Here is a 6,000-nt window from a genome sequence, read left to right on the forward strand (position 1 = left end):
TGAAGACCTAATACCCATCCTCCTTAAAGTTTTACAAAAAGTAGAAGAGAACGGAATACTCCCAAACTCATTCTACGAAGCCAACATCACTCCAATACCAAAACCAGGCAAAGACACCACAAAAAAAGAAAATTACAGACCAATATCCCTGATGAACATAGATGCAAAAATACTCAACAAAATATTAGCAAACAGAATTCAAAAATACATCAAAAGATCATCCAACATGACCAAGTGGGATTCATCCCAGCATTGTAAGGATGGTACAGTATTCGAAAATCCATCAATATCATTCACATCAACAAAAAGGACAAAAACCACATTATCATCTCTATAGATGTTGAAAAGGCATTCGACAAAATTCAACTTCCATTCATGATAAAAACTCCCAACAAAATGGGTATAGAGGGCAAGTACCTCAACATAATAAAGGCCATATATGACAAACCCACAGCCAACATTATACTTAACAGTGAGAAGCTGAAAACTTTTCACCTAAGATCGGGAACAAGACAAGGATGCCCACTCTCCCCTCTTTTATTCAACATAGTTATGGACGTCCTAGCCATGGCAATCAGACAACACAAAGAAATAAAAGGCATCCAAATAGGTAAGGAAGAAGTCAAACTGTCCCTGTTTGCAGATGACATGATATTGAACATAAAAAAACACTAAATAATCCACTCCATAACTACTAGAACTAATATCTGAATTCAGCAAAGTTGCAGGATACAAAATTAATACACAGAAATCTGTTGCATTCCTATTCACTAACGATGAACTAGCAGAGAGAGAAATCAGGAAAACAATTTCATTCACAATTACATCAAAAAGAATAAAATACCTAGGAATAAATTGAACCAAGGAAGTGAAAGACCTATATTCTAAAACCCACAAGACATTCATGAGAGAAATTAAAGAAGATACCAATAAATGGAAACACATGCCGTGCTCATGGATAGGAAGAATTAATATTGTCAAAATGGCCATCCTGCCTAAAGCAATCTACAGATTCAATGCAATCCCTATCAAAATACCAACAGCATTCTTCAGTGAACTAGAGCAAATAGTTCTAAAATTCATATGGAACCACAAAAGACCTCGAATAGTCAAAGCAATCCTCAGAAGGAAGAATAAAGAGGGGGGAATTATGCTCTCTGACTTCAAGCTCTACTACAAAGCCACAGTAGGCAAGACAATTTGGTACTGGCACAAAAACAGACCATAGGCCAATGGAACAGTCTACAGAGCCCAGATATAAACCCAAGCATATATGGTCAATTAATATACAATAAAGGAGCCATAGATATACAATGGGGAAATGACAGCCTCTTCAACAGCTGGTGTTGGCAATACTGGACAGCTACATGTAAGAGAATGAAACTGGATTATTGTCTAATCCCATACACAAAAGTAAACTCAGAATGAATCAAAGACTTTAATGTAAGTCATGAAACCATAAAACTCTTAGAAAAAAACATACGCAAAAATCTCTTGGACATAAACATGAGCAACTTCTTCATGAACATCTCTCCAGGGGCAAGGGAAACAAAAGCAAAATGAACAAGTGGGACTATATCAAACTAAAAAGCTTCTGTACAGCAAAGGACACCATCAGTAGAACTAAAAGACATCCTATAGTATGGGAGAATATATTCATAAATGACAGATCCAATAAAGGGTTGACATACAAAGTATATAAAGAGCTCACGCAACTCAACAAACAAAAAGCATATGAGTCAATTAAAAAATGGGCAGAGGAGTTGAACAGACACTTCTCCAAAGAAAGAATTCAGATAGCCAACAGGCACATGAAAAGATGCTCCACATCGCTAATCATCAGAGAAGTGCAAATTAAAACTGCAATGAGATATCACCTCACACCAGTTAGGATGGTCAACATCCAAGAGACAAACAACCACAAATGTTGGTGAGGATGTGGAGAAAGGGGAACCCTCCTACACTGCTGGTGGGAATGTAACAGTTCAACCATTGTAGAAAGCAGTATGGAGGTTCCTCAAAAACTCAAAATAGAAATACCATTTGACCCAGGAATTCTACTCCTAGGAATTTACCCTAAGAATGCAGGAGCCCAGTTAGAAAAAGACATATGCATCCCTATATTTATCGCAGCACTATTTTCAACAGCCAAGAAATGGAAACAACCTAAGTGTCCATGAGTAGATGAATGGATAAAGATGTGGTACATATACACAATGGAATATTATTCAGCCATAAGAAGAAAACAAATCCTACCATTTGCAACAACATGGATGGAGCTAGAGGGTATTATGCTTAGTGAAATAAGCCAGGTGGAGATAGACAAGTATCAAATGATTTCACTCATCTGTGGAGTATAAGAACAAAGCAAAAACTGAAGGAACAAAACAGCAGCAGACTCACAGAACCCAAGAATAGACTAACAGTTACGAAAGGGAAAGGGATTGGGGAGGATGGGTAGGAAGGGAGGGATAAGGGTGAAAAAGGGGCATTACGATTAGTACATACAAGTTGGCAGGGGTACACAGGGAAGGTAGTATAACAGAGAAGACAAGTAGTGAATCTATAGCGTCTTACTACGCTGATGGACAGTGACTGTAATGGGGTATGTGGTGGGGATTTGATAATAGGGGGAGAATAATAACCATAATGTTGGTCATGTAATTGTACATTAATGATAACAAAAAAAGCCATATTAATATCTGACAAAGAATATGTATATGGAATATATAAAAATTATTATGATTCAGTAATAATAAAAACAAAACAGCCCAGTAAGAAAACAGGCTAAATACCTGAACAGGCACCTTGCAAAAGACATCTAAATTGGCATAACCATACAACAAGGTGCTTAATACTGTAGTTACCAGGGATATACAAATTAAGCCACAATGAGGTGCAATTTTGCCTATACCAGAATGTCTAAAATTAAAAGTATAATATCAAATGTTACCAGGGATTTGGAGCAACTGGAATCTTCACATTGTTGACAAGAGCATAGAATCACTGTGGAAAAGGTCTGACAGTTTCTTATAGTTAAACATACTTCTACCCTTTAACTTTGTAATTCTATTACTAGGTATTTACTTAAGAAAATGAAAATAAACATCCACAAAGAGACTCTACAAGAATATTCACAGTAGCTTTATTCATGATAGCTCCAAACTGAAAAAAATCTATATATTCATCCACAGAAGTATAAACTACCATATATTTATACAATGTAAGAATAAAAAGGAAGTAGTGGTACATATCAATCACACGGGTGACTTTGAAAAGCACTATTTGAGTAATAGAAGCCAGACATATACATTGTATGATTCCATGTATATGAAGTCCAAGAACAGCAAAATTAAACTAATATTAAACTACGCAGACAGAAATTAGACCAGCTGTCACCTAGGGCAGTGGAGGTAAATGGAGACTGCCTGGAAAGGGTTAAGAGGGAACTTTCTGGGATGATGAAAATATTATATCGATTAGGCTAGTGGCTACATACATGTATATATACATTCATCAAAACTTTTCACATAGTACACTTAAGATCTGTGTATTTTACCATGTAAATTTTACTTTCATTTAAAAAAAGACCCAAACATATATCTGTACACATTTTTATCCCGTCTTTCATAATATTTATCAACATATGCTCTATCAGTGTGTTCTAAAAGGTAATTATTCAAAGTTTGGAAACTTTACTCTTTTCCAACCTTTGCCAGGTTGGAAAACCAAAAAACCCTTTGCCTTACATCTCCACTGATCTTCACAAGTTATAAAATGTGACTGCATGTTAATACATGGAAAAGTTGTTCTTCACAAAACTTCCCAGTGAGGGAGACAGGACCAATTCAAAGACGTGGGAAGGCTGCCTCAGAGAGAAACTTTTCCCAAACCCCAAGACCACAAGGCACGTGGGCAGGCAGGTCTCCTGAGCCCTGGTCCAGCACTCTGGTTTCTGTACTACGCAGTCTCAACTTACCAAATCACTTCAAATTAGTATCTCTCCTTTATAATTCCTACACATCTTTCTCTCTCCACACACTTGCTAGCCTTTCGAGTGTCGACCTGATGGACTTTCTAGGTTTCTTTCCCAAGCAGGACCTGACTGATGCTGGGGGTTTTAGAGAAACGACTGGAAACATCAGAAATACAACTGCCAAAACCAAGAACTAGCAGGGACTCACCAAACACTTCTCTTGGTACCAACTTTAGTTACTTAGAAGTAATACTTCTTCACAACCTGCGGAAAGATGAAGTGAGGCAGTGGGGGACTTGGATGAATATGAAACAAAAAATCATTAATACACACGAGAGATGAAAAAAGATTACGATCCGCCCAAGAAGGACAAAACACATTAGGCTTTCCTCAGCCTGTGGGCTGCTGTCTTCCTCCCATCTCCATCAGCCAGACATTGTGGCTACACGTAAAGTTTCTAGAAAACATAAAAGGTGAAGTTTGGAGATCCTCCACGCATACGTGTTTAGAACTATCCGCCTGCTTAACTCCTCGCGGTTTGCGACTTAAAGCCAGCACATCTTAATATACGGCATACAAACCAACCTTAATGCTGCCTCGGGGTCCTTCCTTACTGAACCTAAAATAGTTGAGACCGGAAGGGAGACGGGCTGTTTTCAAAGGTTAATAAATAGCTCCCGTCCTACGCTTATGGGCACTTTCGATTTTACAAAAGCACGTTTGATTCTTCTACGAAGAAAGCATGTTAACTTTCAACTCCGCGCATCAGTCAGGGGCAGGCCGGTGTGCAGGCAGCATAGACGCCGGGGCGAGCGGGCAGAGGGCCCGGGGCTCAGGCAGGCCCAGGCCGACCGGCGGCCCGCGGCTGGGCCGTCGGCTGTGGAAGGAAGCGGCGCCAGCAGGGAGTCTGTGCCCCGCCCCGCCGGGCTCCACTTCCTCCCGCGGCCGCGCGGCCTCCCTCCGGGCAGCTCCCGGGCCCGGCCCGCGGGAACCCCAGGGGGCGAAGCCGCCGCCGCCGCTCCTCGTCCCGCCCTCCGGCCCCCGCGGGCCACCTCACCCACTGTCCGGGCCGCTGCTGCCTCCGCCCGCGGCCGCATCTCGCCTCGAGCCTGGCCTCCCTCGCTGGCTCCCTCCGCCTAGACACCGGTCAGTTTGAAAATGGCGCGGAGAGACGATCGGGGCAGGCCCGAAGGAGGCGCCGCAGTTGCCCCAGTAACGGGAGCGGCCGGCGCTTCGCGGCGCGCGGCGAGGGCGCGGCCGGCGGCGATGACGGCGCTGGGCTCCGGTGCCCGGAAACGCGACGACTCCGACCGCACGGGGCCACGACGCCCCCTGGCGGCTGGCGAGCCGCGAGGCTCCGCAGTGCCAGAGTTGGGCTCCTCTGCTGTGTGCTGACCATCTACTGGGCGCGGGGTTAAAACTGCCCAGTTATGGTCCCTGCTACGGATTAGCTTCAGCACACAAGATAAACGCCTACACACCACGTAATCTCCAGTTTAAATACCACGTTGCTTTTGAAATTTTCCCAGACAACCACCCATTACAATTAGCTTGCTTCCATACCCATGTTCCCATTAAGCTCTCTGTAGACGTTCCCATTAAGCTCTCTGTAGACCTTCATGCTCATGCCATCACGATGTTTAATAACGTCATTGTTTTGAATCCATGAGTTATAAGTCACCACCAAAATGTAATAATTGTGTCTCTATGCTGCCCCAATTGTGAATTCCTTGAGCCAGAGATTATTGTACTCAGCTATGTTTCTCTAGCACCTACCACAATAAATGTTTGTGAATGGAATTAAATTGAAATAAACTGATTATAGAGAGCTTTCTCACTTAAAGAGAACACAAAGGTCAAATCCTAGAATTCCATTTCTTCCCTGAAAGCCTCTGTATGATCAGAGAGGAGCTCAATTCCTATTTACTACTCTTCCAAATAAGCCTTCCACTCTGAAAACATACTCAGTTTTTGTACATTATGTAACTGCTCTGTGGGTTGTGAATAACTGAACCCATCCATAT

The 6,000-nt window shown here is 42.1% G+C and overlaps 1 protein-coding gene across 4 annotated transcripts in view; it reads right to left on the bottom strand.

The window, feature by feature from the left end:
- CEP135 (centrosomal protein 135) overlaps positions 1-5,169 on the bottom strand; it is a 114,535-nt gene extending 109,366 nt beyond the window's left edge. For 2 of the 4 annotated variants that reach the window (XM_037018723.2, XM_037018722.2), the window contains exons 1-2: positions 5,034-5,155; positions 4,185-4,240 (exon numbers count right to left, since the gene is read on the bottom strand). The gene's annotated coding sequence lies outside the window, so the exon portion shown is untranslated. Of the gene's footprint in view, positions 1-4,184; positions 4,241-4,561; positions 4,699-5,033 lie in introns of those variants that run through there. The other 2 variants (XM_037018724.2, XM_037018725.2) reach the window with 2 other exon arrangements.
- Between the last annotated feature and the right edge of the window lie 831 nt (positions 5,170-6,000).

The sequence above is a fragment of the Manis javanica genome, chromosome 5 (assembly GCF_040802235.1).
Source record: "Manis javanica isolate MJ-LG chromosome 5, MJ_LKY, whole genome shotgun sequence".
Taxonomy (NCBI): domain Eukaryota; kingdom Metazoa; phylum Chordata; class Mammalia; order Pholidota; family Manidae; genus Manis; species Manis javanica.